Here is a 16,451-nt window from a genome sequence, read left to right on the forward strand (position 1 = left end):
TTACCTATCCTCATATGGAGGGGAGGTAAGATAATGGGACCGGGAGGCAGTTTAAGAGGCTTGTGCCCAGGACTCTCAGTCTTGTCTGGCAAGGGCAAATTCGTCTGTCTGGGGATATGGTGGAATCCACATGTCCTGAAAGAGAAGCAAATTATGGAACTGGCCCCTCTGTGGTATTTTAACTTCCTCATTCTGATCAGGAATCTGTTGACCAGAATTGGATGCAATGATTGACTGTGACCTAACTAGAGCTTTGTCAAGGGTTAGCATCTTTTCCGTGTACAAAGTTACAAATCACACAACACCAGGTTATAGTCCAACAGGTTTAATTGGAAGCACACTAGTTTTCGGAGCGACTCTCCACAATCACCTGATGAAGGACCGTCACTCCGAAAGCTAGTGTGCTTCCAATTAAACCTGTTGGACTATAACCTGGTGGTGTGTGATTTTTAACTTTGTACACGGAAAAGATGCTAACCCTTGACAAAGCTTTAACTTTGGACACCCCAGTCCCAACACCGGCATCTCCAAATCACAACTTTTCCGTGAGTTTGTTATCATTCCCCGTATTAATGAAACTGAGCATCCCATTTTTTTCCTCAAAACAATTTATGTTCTCTCTCCGTTAATGATTTATACACTTTGTTCCCCATTCCTGCTGTCCTGCTCTCTGCGTCTGTGCCATTCAAATTATATATTCCCTTTCTACATTGCTTCTCTCAAAATGCATCAACTTACTGTATGTTCTAAAGAAGAAACATATTCCATTCAAAGTATTCTCTCGCTCCACACATTCTACCCCCTGGAAAACAGAACAGCACAGCACAGGAATAATCGGCCCGTCATGTCTGTGCTGATCATGATGCTATTCCAAACTAATTCAAACTTCCTGTATATGATCCGCATCCCTGACAACCCATGCCCGCTTATGTGTCTGTTCAAATGCCTCTTGAACGTTGTGATTGTTTCTGCTATTACCAACTCCCAGGAGAGTACATTCTAGTCACTCACCACCTTCTGCTCAAGAAATTTCTCTGACACAGCTTCCTTTAAACTTGCAAAGATGTTGTTGGAAATGCTCAGCAGGTCATGCAGCATCTGTGAAGAAAACTCAGTTAATGTTTCGGTTCTGGTCACCCTTCAACAGAAACGTTAACTCTGATTTCTCTTCACAGGTGCTCCAAAGGTGGCCTAATGACAGTTTTATATTCACTCCCCTCACAGAAAAAAAGCTTTATTCCGGATGAAGGGCTTTTGCCCGAAACGTCGATCTTACTGCTCCTCGGATGCTGCCTGAACTGCTGTGCTCTTCCAGCACCACTAATCCCGGAGAAGGCAAGCCTGCCAGCCACCTCCTTCACCACATTCAGGGAGCCATGAACCTGCACCTGAAGATCCCGCTGTATCCCAATGATGCTCAGGGCCCTTCCGTTTCGTGCATACATTCCTCTTACAATGAGCCTCCCAAAATGTATCACCTCACACTTATCTGAATTAAAATCTAGCTGCAATTTCTCCACATAACCTTCCAACTGACCTCTTCCTTGCTGTATCCTTTGACAACATTCTTCATGATTCACAACTTCGTGAGTTTGTACAATCTACAAATTTGCTAATTAAATTGTTTACATTTTCAAACTAATCATTTATATATTACGAACAACAGATGTCCCAGTTCTGATCCTTGTGGAACAGCACTAGCCACAGACCTCCAGCCAGCAACTTGCCCCAGCACAACTGTTGCAGGGAGAAATATCAAAGAGAAGCCTTCAGTTCTGTGCTGTGCAGCATGACCAATGTTTATTCAGAGCTCCTTACTAATGCATGATGGGAAGGTCCCTCTCTGGCTCCCCCAGTCAAGTCCAGCATTTTGCTGCATTTCCTTCATAAGTTCCGGTAATATATCCCCCCCGACACAATCTCCTGGGGTTGAGATGTCAGCTTGGAGGTTTCTCTGCTCCCTTTTCCAGTTTCGGATTCTCTACGTTCTGCAACTTCACCTCTCAGCTCATGCAGTTGCTTATCCAGTTCTTTCACAAATTGTTTAACCCTATCCTTACCATTGCACATCTCGTGCCCTCCCACTGCCACACTCTCTGGCAGCTGCATAGTTCATACAGTCACTAATTCAAAGGTGAACAGTCCTGTTTCCTTTGCTTGGATTGCCCTCAGTTTCATTGGGATGATGGGGAGTACTCTAACCCATCCCTGCCTGTCTCTGTAAAGGCCTTAGTCAGACTAGCTGTCAGTGCCTGCTTCATTCCTTCTGCTGTACCTGAGCACTGGGGGTGGTGTGGGGGATGGGATTTCTGTTCAGTATCAAACAGGGCACAGATGTGTTTAACTTCGTGTCCCTTGGTCAGAATCTGCAGGGGAATGCTTTCACTCACTGCATAAACCTATTTATTAAGATCCAGCAGGATTTCCTTCCCTGGGCTTGGGATGGAGGTGTATGTAAAATCCATCTTAATTATTACCATGTCCTTCTGGGTCTCACTGCTCGATCCACTTTACCCTGATTGCTTTCTCTGGCTCACATAGTGTACAGACTACACACCTTCGACAAAACCTCTCCCTGTTCCAGGTCACCCCGGTAGTGGGTCATCTGATATTGCATGGTATCCTGCCCAATATGGTTCAGCCCATGATATGTTTTTAATAATGTTTGTCTTATACAGTGTCGTGGCACTGCTGGATCATCCAGACTCTGGCGTGTCCTATTATTGCCCCACCCTTTTCCTGTTCCTGTTCCTCCAGTTGTGTGACTGTTTCTAAGAATGTCTTTAAACTTTCCTTTCTCGCTTATGTAGCTTCTGTCACTCCCCAAATGTCTGCACTGTTTCAGTCAGTATTTTACCTGCCTTACCCACATACTCACTGCTCTGCTGGTGTGGAGTTTCTACTTTTGTGAGCTCTAATCTTCATCATTGTTGCTTCACTGGGAAACTTAGCTGTTTCCACCAACTCTCTGACCTGTTCCTCATGCTCTATGTGGCCCCCAGAGGGTGATGTACCCTCACTGACTCCAGGCCAACACATGGTCATGAACAATGTCAAAGGCATGCTGTGTACATGTTTCCTCCCTGTCCCCTGGCTAATGCCAGTGCTTCTTTCAGGGCTTTAGATGGGTCTCCCAATTCTGGATATTACTTACAAAATTCCCACAGTAGTTAAACAATCCTAAGTTTTGCCTTACGCCCTTCACGGTGTGTGGGTGGACAATCTTAATATCATAGTTTTTGGTTCTGTTGGACTGTCCCCTCACGCTTCATGATTTGACCTCCCCAGTATGATATACCTACCTTCCCAGTTGCACTCTCTGTGAGTTACTTTTAAGCCCAGCCTGGATGACCGGACCCAATACTCTGTTTAATATCCAGAGATGTTCTATCTCTCCGACTGAGGTGATAAGATCAATGTGACTAACTCCATCAGCCATATACCGGTGGGATATGCTGGAATATTGTGGGATCCCTGAGGTAACTGTTTCCTCAGACAGCTATCCGGCTTCTGTCAATTAGTAAGGAATACTTTGAGTCTGATGATTCTCTGCTTCTTTCAATCTGTCACTGTCACAAGTACTGCCTCCTCAGCCCCAGCTTTGATGGGATCCTGTTTGTATGGGGAGTGAGAGGGGCCTCGATCTTTACAGGATCTTCAGATAATAACCCACATTCCTGTTTGTGTTACCCACACCGCTGAGTGGGTCCTAGCTGAAACTCCCAAGATTCCCTGACTGTCCCACTCTCCCTGCAATTCAGCTACTTTGGCGATGTCGCCTTTTATTTTCTTCCTGTCCCATTACTGGCTGGAGCGTCCCTATGTTATAGTCCAGGTCTCTACATCAATAGTTGCTCCTAATTGTTCTAAAATGGCAACTCCCAGAATGGTCCTTTCCTCAGTTTCACACTCACATATCTGAATGCATTTTGTCATATTCCTGACCTACATCGGGACAGATTCCTCCAGCTTCATCCAGCTTCCTCAGTTCCCACTCCGACTGCTCTCATTTTAGTAATTGAGAGAGTGAGGGGTAAATCCATATCGGTAACTGATATAGATGCTCCTGTGTTAACATCATATGTTCCTGGAGCCCTAACGGCGTGTCAATAAGTATTCATAGGCTATGCATGTGCACACGTGAACACGGGCCACACACAATGTGAACACCTATCTCCCTCTCTCTGCTTACGTTCCTTGTCTATATGCACTTTTCTGCTTCCCTTGCAATATTGCGAGTCTGGTTACCCTCCTTGTAATGCAGCTATTCTCTTGTGTTTCTGAGTTTGCCTCAGCACTCATGACCCAATTCAGAATTTGTTTAGAATTATCTCCCACTGGGAGTCCCATGTTTATAATTACAGTTACATGGGATCCCATGTCATCTTTTAAATACATCAAACAAATTTCATCATCACAGGTTGAGGTTTGGTAATCCCCCGTGGTCCTTATACACCTCAAGCTTCCTCTCTGCACGATCCTCGATATTACCCTTGGATCCCAGAGTCACCAAAGTTATTTTAGCCCATTCAGCCTGTCCCCTCCCCGGTGTGTCCCTATAATATCTGTAAATGCCTGGAGCCACTGACCGGCTGTGCACTGGGGGAACCGGTTCGCACCCCGACCCTGTCATTACAGGGACAGGTTCTGCTGTACACGTCAGGGCAGCTTGGTCAGAAAGGTTTTGGCCTGACATCCTCATCAGTGAGATTGCGTACTTCAATTAATTAATCTTCTCCCAATAAGACCCATTATAACAATTTCTCTATCAGGCTGGGTGTTCATTCACCAACATCTGTCATTCAGCCGGGTAAACGGTTGGGTTTGGTTTATATCAGTTCCATTTGTTGCCCCCTCCTGTCTGTCCAAGTTTGAGTTTTGTTGCCTGGTGGTGCCATAGACACAGCCTTCTGGACTTTACAGGGTGGTGGGTCATCCCACCCAATGCCGTCCCTCTCTCTATACATACAGTCATAGAGACATACAGATGTCCAGCATGGAAACAGACCCTTGGGTCCAACTCGTCTATGCTGACCAGGTATCCCAACCCAATCGAGTCCCACCAAACCTTTCCTATTCATTTACAGATCCAAATGCATTTTAAATGTTGCAATTGTACCAGTCTCCACCACTTTCTCTGGCAGCTCATTCCATACACATACTACCCTCTGCATGAAAAAGTTGCCCCTTAGGTCTATTTTATATCTTTCCCCTCTCACTCTAAACCTATGCCTTCTAGTTCTGGACTCCCCAACTCCAGGGAAAAGACTTTGCCTATTTATGCTATTCAAGCCCCTCATAATTTTGTAAACCTCTATAAGGTCAACCTCTGCCTCCGACACTCCAGGGAATACAGACCCAGCCTGTTCAGCCTCTCTCTGTAACTCAAATCCTCCAACCCTGGCAACATCCTTGTGAATCTTTTCTGAACCCTTTCAAGTTTCACAACATCTTTCCGATAGGAAGGCAACTAGAATTGCACACAATATTCCAACAGTGGCCTAACCAATGTCCTGTACAGCCGCAATATGACCTTCCCAACTCCTGTACTCAATACTCTGACCAAGAAAGGAAAGCATACCAAATGCCTTCTTCACTATCCTATCTACCTGCGATTCCACTTTCAAGGAGCTATGAACCTGCACTCCAAGGTCTCTTTGTTCAGCAAACTCCCTAGGACCTTATCATTAAGTGAATAAGTCCTGCTCAGAATTGCTTTCTCAAAATGCAGCACCTCGCATTTATCTGAATTAAACACCATTACCACTTCTCAGCCCTTTGGCTCATCTGGTCCATATCCTGCTGTAATCTGAGGTAACCCTCTTCGCTCTCCACTACACCTCCAATGTTGCTCTTATCTGCAAACTTACTAATTGTACATCTTATGCTCGCACCCAAATCATTGATGTAAATAACAAAAAGTAGAGGACTCAGCACCGATTCCTGTGGCACTCCACTGGTCAGAGACGTCCAGTCTGAAAATCAACTCTCCACCACCACTCTCTGTCTTCTACCTTTGAGCCAGTTCTATATCCAAATGGTTAGTTCTCCCTGTATTCCATGATATGTAACCTTGCTAATTAGTCTCCCATGGGCAACCTTATCGAACGCCTTACTGAAGTCCATATAGATCACATCTATTGCTCTGCTCTCATCAATCCTCTTTGTTACTTCTTCAAAAAACTCAATCAAGTTTGTGAGACATGATTTCCCATGCACAACGCCATGTTGACTATCCCTAATCAGTCCTTGCCTGTGTTGGCTGTAATAGAACTACCCAGGCTTTACAGAATTCTATACTCACCAATGAGAGCAATAATTTCAGACTCTGAATTCGGCCTTTTGTGTTATAATCTGTTTTTTCATTGACAGCTGCATACCTTGTTTCCTTTTATTGTTTCCCAGCCCTAACTCCATTCCCCGTGGCCTTGAGGCACTACCATTTCTGCTATTTAATCTCTCCTGCCTTCCCCCGTGTGACAGACTGTCATTTTGTCTTTGTCTTACCTCCACCTTCCTCACAACATGTTACATTTCTGATGGTTCCCAGGCCTCTGTAACGTTCACTGTGCCCCCTTGGGACAATGACACGAGTTTTGAATTCTCTTCCTCCAGAGATAATCGGAAATCTTTCTGGCTGCAGTTTCCCCCAGATTTTAAATTCAAAAACACAGCATTTGCGTCAGTCAAGTATTTGCGAGAATTCATCAACAATTCCAAGCATTTTGATGTAATCTGTAACTCTCCCACAGATGTGCAGGTTTACTCTATTGGCTGTGCTAACATGGTCTATAGTGTGCAGGTTAGGTGGGTTGGATTAGCCATGGTAAATGTGGGGTTATGGGGATAGGGTGGGAGAGCAGGTCATTGCAGACTCGATGAGCTGAGTAACCTCTTTCTGCACCTCAGGGATTCGAACGAGTTATGATTGTCATCACATTTTCCTGATGCCCGGTTCGTTCAGTTCAGGTACACATGCTGCCTTTGTGTTTCTGTGGGTGCTCACTTACTCATTTCCTTCAGTGTACATCAATTTCTCACTGTAGGTGAGGCTGAGAATGAATTTGTAAATACAAATATTCCAACCAAAACCACTCACAGGTCAGGACCTGTTTCTGCTGCTGCCGTCACTCACAAGGAACAGGAAAATAAAAGTTCAGTCACGAAACTTACAGGAGCATAGAGGTTATAACCACCAGGAAATGCTGAACAGCTCAAAACGCTGTTCTCAAGAAAAGAGGAGGCTGGGAGACAGCCTTTTACAAGTAGGAAGCTTTGTGTTTTTGTGTTCGGAGATTTGATGTTGGAATCATTGGGTCTGAAGAATGGTTCACTGCCCCAGGTCATCAAAGTTGCGACCTAAATGTGCATCTTTCTCTCTGTCTATCTGTCTGAGTTAACAATCAGATGGACAAGTCAGTGTCTGAGTGTTTTTCCAAATCCCTGATTGAATCCTCCTCCCCCACAATCTCAGGTGCCTCCCCACTCACTGTGTCATGGTGAAACTCTGCCGTTACAAAGAGAACTGTCTTTGCTGTCGCCTGTCCTAATGCTTCCGCCTCATCCCCACTTCCCTTCATTAAATCCCAGCTGCCTCTAGTCCACCCACATGGACATGTTGAAGAGCATGACAGGAGAATGGATTGAAACCGAGAGTTCAATAGCCAGAATGAAAGAGGAAGAAGGAAATAAACCGAGTTTGTGGATTACAGGGGATACAGACCCCAGGCTGAGCCCTTTGTGGGCATTCCCGTAGTAATTCAAGACAGCATTCCATGATGAGAGTTAAACCCGGGTGGCAGGAGAGGGACCACTGAACATGAGCAGGTTTAGCTCAAACACAGGAGGTTTGTTCGGTCAGTAACAGTGTGTTAGACATGGAGGTGAAGTGAGCAGTGAGGGGAAATGTTGCCGAAAGCTGCAGATGGGCAAATTTCATTGGAACAGGAGGGGGTCATTCAGCCCGTCGACCCTGCTCTGCCATTCAGGATGATCATGGCTGATTTCTGGCCTAACTTGCAATTTTCAAAACTCTCCAAACTCATCAATAAACTCCTCTGCCACAGACAAGATCAATATTGAAAAACTAATGTTCACAAATGCTGGGAAATCAGTAACAAAAACAGAAATTGCTGGACAAATTCAGCAGATTTGGTAGCATCTGTGGAGAGTGAACCTTTGGGGTCAGGTGACCAGCTGCAGCTGAATATTTTGCCTTTTCTGTTACACTATCTGGAACAGGTTCTGGTGCGAGAGGGATGAGATTGTCAATAATAACTGAGCAAACAGGAGGGCATGCTCAATTAGAATAAAACCAATTTTGGAAAAAGTGAGGACTGCAGATTCTGGAGATCAGAGCTGAAAATGTGTTGGTGGAAAAGTGCAGCAGGTCAGGCAGCATCCAAGGTGCGGGAGAATCGACATTTCGGGCATGAGCCCTTCTTCATTCCTTATTGCACAGTAATAATCCTGTGAACAATTAATTCTGAGCCCTCTGAGGAAATATCAGAGCAGAGTTTGCAAAGAGGTCAGATTGAATGAGGGCTTTGGTGAACAAAAATGAGACACAGACACAGAGGGGTTTTGGGATGGATTGAATCAAATGTTACCAATTTGCACGGCCCCCAACATTACAGCAGTTACAAACGGGAAGGATCAAGAGCGTGGAATAAGAGCAGCAACTAAATCTTAAACATTTATGCAGCTGAAGGGGATGCTGGGTAAAGATACCACAGTTAGCACTTATTTCATTCCAGACACATTATCCAGGGAGCACATCCTTGCTGTATTTATCAAATCGAGCTCTTTAAGAATTTGTTCCAGGGAGCACATCCTTGCTGTATTTATCAAATCGAGCTCTTTAAGAATTTGTTCATTTCAAGTATTTCATTTTAGATACTCCAGAGAAGACAGTTTAATGCTCTGCAATCTCTCCTGCCAGGGCAATGCTGCTGTTAGAATTCAATTCACTGTGGCATGTTACTGGATTGGGAGTTGTAGTAATGATATGGAGAAACTTTTTCTTTACAGAGAGAAAGTTCCACATGGGAAACTCAGCTTTAACATCACATCAACTGCAGAGTCGTCCAATTCCACAGGTCCTGATCCTTATTGGTAATATGGAAAGGGAAAGCAGCAAGCCTCGCCCAGAGAAATCATTCCTATGCTCTGCATGCAGTTGAATATTTAACCGGTCATGTGATTTGCGAAGGCACCAATGGGACGGGACCAGGGCTAGGGTATGTAAATGTGGGGACTGTGGGAAGGAATTCGCTTACCCCTCCCAGCAGGACATACACCGACACATTCACACTGGGGAGAGGCCATACACCTGCCCCACGTATGGGAAGGGATTTACTCAATCTTACAATCTGCTGAGGCACAAGAGAGGGCATAGAGGATATAGACCCTTCACCTGCTCCATGTGTGAGAAATAATTCATTCAAATCTCTCACCTGCAGAGATATCAGTGTATTCACTGGGGAGAGGCCATTCACCTGCTCAGTGTGTGGGAAAGGATACACTAGGTCCTCTGAAATGCTGAAACACCGAGCTCACTCTGGGGAAAGGCCATTCACTTGGTCCCAGTGTGTGGGGAGAGATTCACTCAAATCCACCATCTGCTGAGACCCCAGCGAGCCCACAACAGGGGAGAGGCCATTCAGATGCTCAGTGTGTGGGAAGGGATTCAGTTATTCATCCTGTCCCCTGAGACCCCAGTGAGTCCACACAGGGGAGAGGCCATTCAGATGCTCAGTGTGTGGGAAGGGATTCAGTGATTCATCCTGTCCCCTGAGACCCCAGTGAGCCCACACAGGGGAGAGGCCATTTAGATGCTCAATGTGTAAGAGGGGATTCAGTTATTCATCCCGCCACCTGAGACCCCAGTGAGCCCACACAGGGGAGAGGCCATTCAGATGCTCAGTGTGTGAGAGGGGATTCAGTGATTCATCCTGCCCCCCTGAGACCCCAGTGAGCCCACACAGGGGAGAGGCCATTCAGATGGTCAGTGTGTGAGAGGGGATTCAGTTATTCATCCCACCCCCTGAGACCCCAGCGGGTTTACACTGGGTCGGAATTATTTTCCTCTCTGCGTGACAAGGGATTTGCTGAGTCTTCAACACGACTGACAGCTCAGTGCGTGGACACAGGGAAGTGGTCATCCACCTGCTCCGTGTGGGATAGAGTTCACACATCACTGCAGGACTCTGATTCTGATGTTACTGTCCATCAGAGTCAGGACTGGACCGTGTTCATGATGACACTGTTGGAGTATTGATGTTGTGGTTGTTAATCACATTAACTGGGCTGGAGTTGACTGAATTTATATTGCCACTTTCTGAACTTTGAGATGTCTATCTGGGCAGTGAGTCTCCACAAACAGCAATGTGACAATGAGCAGGGGCCATCTATTTTGATTTAAATTGTGATTGTAGCACTGCTGCTTCACAACATCAGGTACAAGGTTGGAGTACAGCCTTGGCCAACAGCCTGTGTGGAGTTCCCATATTCTCCCCATGATAGTGTAGGTCCCCTCCAGGTGCTCTGGTTTCCTTCCACAGACTAAAGATGTGCAGGTTAGGTGGATCGGTCATGCTAAATTGCCCACAGTGTCGTGGATTGTGTAGACTAGTGGATCAGCCATGGGAAATGCAGTGTTACTCTGGATTGCTCTGGGTGGGATGCTCTTCGGATGGTTGGTGGGATTTGATGGGCCAATGCTCTCCTTCCACACTGTAGGGATTCTACTCTATGATTGAGGATAAAGGCTACACAGCAGGGTGTCCTTGGAGAAGGTGCATGTGCTATGTATCAATGCTCTTGATGCCTTTAGATAGAGGTGGACACCCCTTTATCTCCAGCGCTGTCCCCTCACCCCCCAACTCTGCTTTGATTTCGTCCTTTCCCACTCTGCCACTTGTAATGGTTTGCTTTGCCCATAATGGGCCTTGTTTATAAATATTCAATTTGTTATTCAGGTGGTTTACTGCTTTTATGGCGAAATGATGATTTTGATGGTGGGAAGGTTGCTGTGATAACACTTCTGGGTCGGAGAAATGGGGAAAAAAGAAAACTCCACAGCTCACAGAACGAGAACTGAAAAGCAGTTAAATCAAACCAAAGGTTCCAACAGGGAGGGAATATCTCCCTGGAATTTGAGTAACTGGAAAGTGATGGTGTCCGGGAGTCGTCGGGATTTTGTTTTATACGGCGTTGAAATTTTAAAACTGTTATATTCAGATCGTTTTGTTTATTTTCTTTTCGTTTCATTTATCGTCGAATAAACCCTTACATGTTTTAAAACCAAATTTACAAACTTTGCATTAAAGACAAATGTTAAACAAAGTCCATCAAACCATCCCTCACTGAAAACTGATGTGGAAGTTCAATCTCCTGGAGAGTCCCTGTCCTGCCTACTTATTCCTTCACGGGTACCATGGTTACGTACAGACCTGGGAGATAGGGGCAGGAGGGGGGCTTTCGGCTGTTCAATCCTGCGCCACCATTCAATGGGAAACAGCTGACCATCCAGCTCAGTCTCCTGTTCTTGCTGTGTTCCAATCCCCTTTAATGCCTTTAACTTTAAGAACTATATCTAAGTCCTCCTTTAGCTTCATTGCCTTTTGTTCCAGTGCCGTTGCTGAGTTACAGTGTGGGTATGGGCAGGGGTAATGTGATGGTTCTACCTCCTGAAGCATGCACTCAACATCCCTCATCATCCTGCAGTAACAATCAGGTTTCAGTAAATAGAGTTAGAAACCATTCCCAGTATATGGGCATCACTGACTCAGCCAGCATTTATTCCCCATCTCTAGTTACCTTGAGAAGATGGTAGTGAACTGCTGTCTCGAACCAATCGCAGTCCATTTGGTGCTGATAGACTGACAATGCTGTGAGGGAGAGTGTTGCAGGAATTTGGCCGATTGACTCTCAGTCTTTGGTTCGTCAAATGCTGGTTAACTTAATCACATAATCTTGAGATTTCAGTCTGTGAATCTTCACTATCTAGCACCCTATATAAAGGAATATATACAGGTTAGAAATTCAGAACAGATCATTTTAGTTTCTCTGGAATATCTTTTTCCCTGTCTTTCTCGAAAGCTGTAACCCACTTACTGTTTCCCGCCATTCTGACTCTGCTACTTCCAAATGTACACCCTCCCCATTCTCATGGAGTTGCTGATAAACAGATCCATGCCACCACTTCCCGTCCCTGGTTAGACTCTGCACCCTTTCTGGGTTCACTTCCTTTCCCTTCAGTTGCTGCAAGTCAATAATGTAACAGCAGAATGAAACAAAAGGAAACAGAAAGGGAGGTGGCAGATCCTGGACAGAAGAGGAACCTTCAGTCTGGGAGAATGGGTTAGATCCTCCTTGGTTTCCCATTGGTCGATCCCCAGCATTATGACGCATTGGGGATGGAACTTGGTCCCACGTGGGTGTGGTGACACCTTAATTCCCCGGCAGATCAATACTAAAAGCTGATATGTTACTCCTCCAGCCAATCACAGTGTGAAGTACTTCCCACTAGGTACCCCAAAGCACATGCTCCAAAGCCCACCCACATTCTGCACATGGACAGTGCCGGGTTTCCCCACTCACGTGTGGTCCCTGCCTCAGCGATTGTTGGAGTTGTAGTCCCCAGGAAGCTATTTGAGCCCTGTCTCTGGAAAGTGAATGAAAAGTGTGGGCTGGAGGGTGTTGTCTATCAAATCCTCATTCAGACACACAGGACATATGGGCTGTCATTGGGTTTCACTGAGACATTCGTTTCCACGACCTGATTTCTGACGTGAGGAATATAGATTCAGCAAATTGGGTGATAGAGAGGTTAATAAGGAGGAGCAGATTTTAAGCAGAGGTAGCTGAGTGGTTAGCACTGCTGCCTCACAGCGTCAGTGATCTGGGTTTGATTCCAGCCTTAGGCGACTGTGTGGAGTTTACACATTCCCCCCCATGTCTGTACGAGTTTCCAGCCGTGCTCCAGTTTCCTCCCATAGCCCAAATATGTGCAGATTAGCTGAATTGCCCGTGCTAAATTGCCCAGTTTCCATGCATGTTCTGTTGAGGCAATTAGCCACGGGAAATGCAGGGTTACAGGGAATGGGTTGGTCTGAATGGGTTGGTCTGAATTGAAGGCTCATCATAGGGTTGGTGTGGACTCTGCACTATAGGTACTCTATTGTATTCTCATGAAGGAGAATGTACTTATCTCAATGTGTTGTGAATCTGTGGAATTCCCTATTCAAAATGCGGTGGATGCCAGATACAGATTTTTAATTTGCAATGAGTTGAAGGGTGAGAGAGAGCAGGCGGGAAAATCCAGCTGAGACCGAGGTGAGCTCAGTCATCATGGTATTAAATGGTGGAGCTGGTTCGAAGGGCTGCATTCCCTCTCCTGTGCTCAATGCTTATCTTCTTACGTTAATAACTGGAAAGCTGAATCCAAAAATCACCACCATCGCCAAAAAAGATTTGCGGGAAAAGTAGGATAGTCAGGGGGATTAGCATTTCAAACTTAGAAGATGAGGAAGCGTGTAGGAGATATAGATTTTGCAATTTTAAACTGAGGGGAGACAGTGATTTATGGTTTTAGATTATGTAGTAAATTCACACCGTCCAGAATACTCTGTTGTGAATATCTATCCAGTACTTTATTACAAAGCCAAGGGCTTTAACAATGAAAACCAAAAACACCCAGGTAACATCATCTCACCTCGTAATCTGAAAAAGACTTGTGATAAGTATGGTCAAATTTAGAATACAGTTGGAAAGCGGGAAGATTAAATCCAATCCAGATCCTGTGCTTAAACAAAGGAGACTACAATAAGATGAGACAGGAGTTGGCTAATGTAGACTGGAAGCAAAGACTTTACGGTGGGACAGTTGACGGACAGTGGAGGAATATCAAAGAATTTTTCAAACTGCTCAGCAAAAGTATATATCAGTGAAAAGGAAGGACTGTAGGAAAAGGAGTAATCTGCCATTGATGGCTAAGGAAATAAAGGAGTCTATCAAATTGAAATAGAAAGCATACAAATTGGTGAGACCAAGGTGAAACTAGGAGATGAGAAAAACTTTAAAGATCAACAGAAAGCTAGATGGGATTGGGGGAGAAAAGTGATGAGTAGCTATCCCCAGGGACAGAATAGCAGTTTACACTGCTGGAGGGGAACCTATTGTGTTGGGAACATATGGCCTCTGTAATTGTTGAAGTACTTAACTGTTACCATAGAGATAATCCTGATCACGTTACAAATCACAGCACACTCCTAAAGCCTCTACTTCCAAATAAACCTGTTGGACTATAACCTGGTGATGTGTGGTTTTAACTTTGCCCACCCCACTCCAACACTGGCTCTTCCACTTCATAATCCTGACAGACAGCCCCACTGAAACTGAAGCGCCTGTCAGATACCTGACTGAGCCACAGGGCCGTGGGGGACGGGTATGTGGTTTAACCACAAAGTGTTGAGCTGAACTCGACTTTCTAACTGCGGTTGCCATGGAGATAATATTGAGAGACAGCGTCCATTCAAAACCAGAAACCACAAAGTTATAAGAATGGGAGCGGCACATCGGACAGGCGGGGAGTTACCTGATGCTGCCTGGAGGTGTTCTGCATGTACACTATCCAGGGAACTGCCATGTCTCATCAATAAAGACTCAAAGAAGACCTCTCAGAGTTCTGTGTCTAGTTATTCCTATCCAGCAGGGTTCAGGAATATGGGTACACAGCAGTCAGTCTTCACAGTGGAGGATACGAAGAAAATGCCAGTAATTGATAAGGAGACTGAGGAAGGTGAGGACCAAGAAACAATCATTATCACGAAAGCATTAGAGTTGGACAAGCAAATGGAGCTAAAGGTAGACAAGTCTCTTGCCCTGATGGAATACATCCCAGGGTGCTACCAGAGATAGCGGGAGAAATAGTAAATATACTTGGATATAGAGTCCTACACCAGAGACAGGCCCTTTGGTCCAAACTGGCCCATGCCGATCAGAATGTCCATCCATGGTAACCCCATTTCCATGCACTTGGCTCATCTGCTTCTGAAAGTTTCTATCCATGTATTTGTCCAAATGTCTTTTACATGTTGGTAACAGACCCGCCTCAACCACTTCCACTGGCAGCTCAGTCCGTATACATACCACCCTCTGTGTAAAACAGGTGCCCCTCAGCTTCCCTTTCATAATTTCTCCTATAACCTTAAACTGATGCCTCCACTCCTTGATTCCCTGGGAAAAAGACTGAATGCATTCTCCTTGTCCAAGCCTCTTATACGCTTCCAGAAAATATCCCCCCTGTTTCCTCTGCTCTAAACAAAAAAACACCGTCACTTGCACAACCTCTCCCGATAACTCAGACCCCTGAGCCCTGGCAAAAATCCCTGTAAATTTCTTCTGCACTTTTTACAGTTTAATAATTGAAACCTACATTACATTCATCAGATTTCCAGTGTTTCCCAAAGGCACTGGAGCCGACGTGACAACGCCAATGGATTAAAAGTCATGATCGATAATTAAGCCCTTTACAACAGTCCCGCTTTCATAGTTTTTTTTAATATGGTGCAGGTATCATGGTGTCTTTCTGGTTGCATGATTAATTAAAAACTTGTCCTCATACAAAACAATTCTGTAGCTTAATTGTTCCTGGGAAATGTGCCATGTTTTTTCAGACTTTTAAAAACAAATGAACTCTCTCTCCACAATCACCACACTAACATGGACTTGGCTGCGTCTCAGTAATGTTTTCAGTTACACTGACATTTGAAATATTCGCCCATGGACAGAATACACACCTTTCCTTCCACATGAAAAGACCAATGATATTCAGATCGGCACGGATCAAGTAACCATCAAAACTGAACAGGAAGTTCAATTTCAATTTCTCATCCACAAATCCGCCCTTTCAGAACCCTACAATAAAGAAAACATGTCACCACCGTTAGCACAGGATGGAAATTCATAAGACAATTATAGTATTACACTGTAGTTACTTTGTTTTCCCCAAAGCTTTAAATCTCAGTCTCACAATTTCTCTCTTCTGTGAACTGAAATCCAAACCAATCTCCTCACTCCTTCCTTCCACACCCAGTTCTAACACTCTCTCCTCCCTTTGAATTCAGTTTCCTCGCTCCTGCCTGCAGACTAAGAACCAAACAAAGGGGCGGCACGACGGCACAGTAGTTAGCACTGCTGCCTCACAGCACTAGGGTCCCAGATTCGATTCTAGCCTCGGGTTCATTCTCTACGTGTCTGCGTGGGTTTCCTCCAGGTGCTCCAGTTTCCAAAGACTGACAGTGCTGGTCAGGTGAATTGGCCATGCTAAATTCCCATAGTGTTAGGTGCTTTAGTCAGAGGGAAATGAGTCTGGGTGGGTTGCTCTTCGGAGGATCGGTATGGACTGGTTGGGCCGAAGGGCGTGTTTCCACACTGTAGGAAATCTA

General features: G+C 45.1%; 1 long non-coding RNA gene across 1 annotated transcript in view; it reads right to left on the reverse strand.

Moving 5' to 3' along the window:
* The window catches only part of LOC148138581 (uncharacterized), a 29,812-nt gene extending 13,890 nt beyond the window's left edge, over positions 1–15,922 (reverse strand). The window contains exons 1-2 of the long non-coding RNA XR_015753876.1: positions 15,804–15,922; positions 11,821–12,014 (exon numbers count right to left, since the gene is read on the reverse strand). This is a non-coding gene — a long non-coding RNA (uncharacterized LOC148138581). The remainder of the gene's footprint in view (positions 1–11,820; positions 12,015–15,803) is intronic.
* Between the last annotated feature and the right edge of the window lie 529 nt (positions 15,923–16,451).

The sequence above is a fragment of the Chiloscyllium plagiosum genome, unplaced genomic scaffold (assembly GCF_037043375.1).
Source record: "Chiloscyllium plagiosum isolate Xiang-an unplaced genomic scaffold, Cpla_swu_hap1 HiC_scaffold_40, whole genome shotgun sequence".
NCBI classification, from domain to species: domain Eukaryota; kingdom Metazoa; phylum Chordata; class Chondrichthyes; order Orectolobiformes; family Hemiscylliidae; genus Chiloscyllium; species Chiloscyllium plagiosum.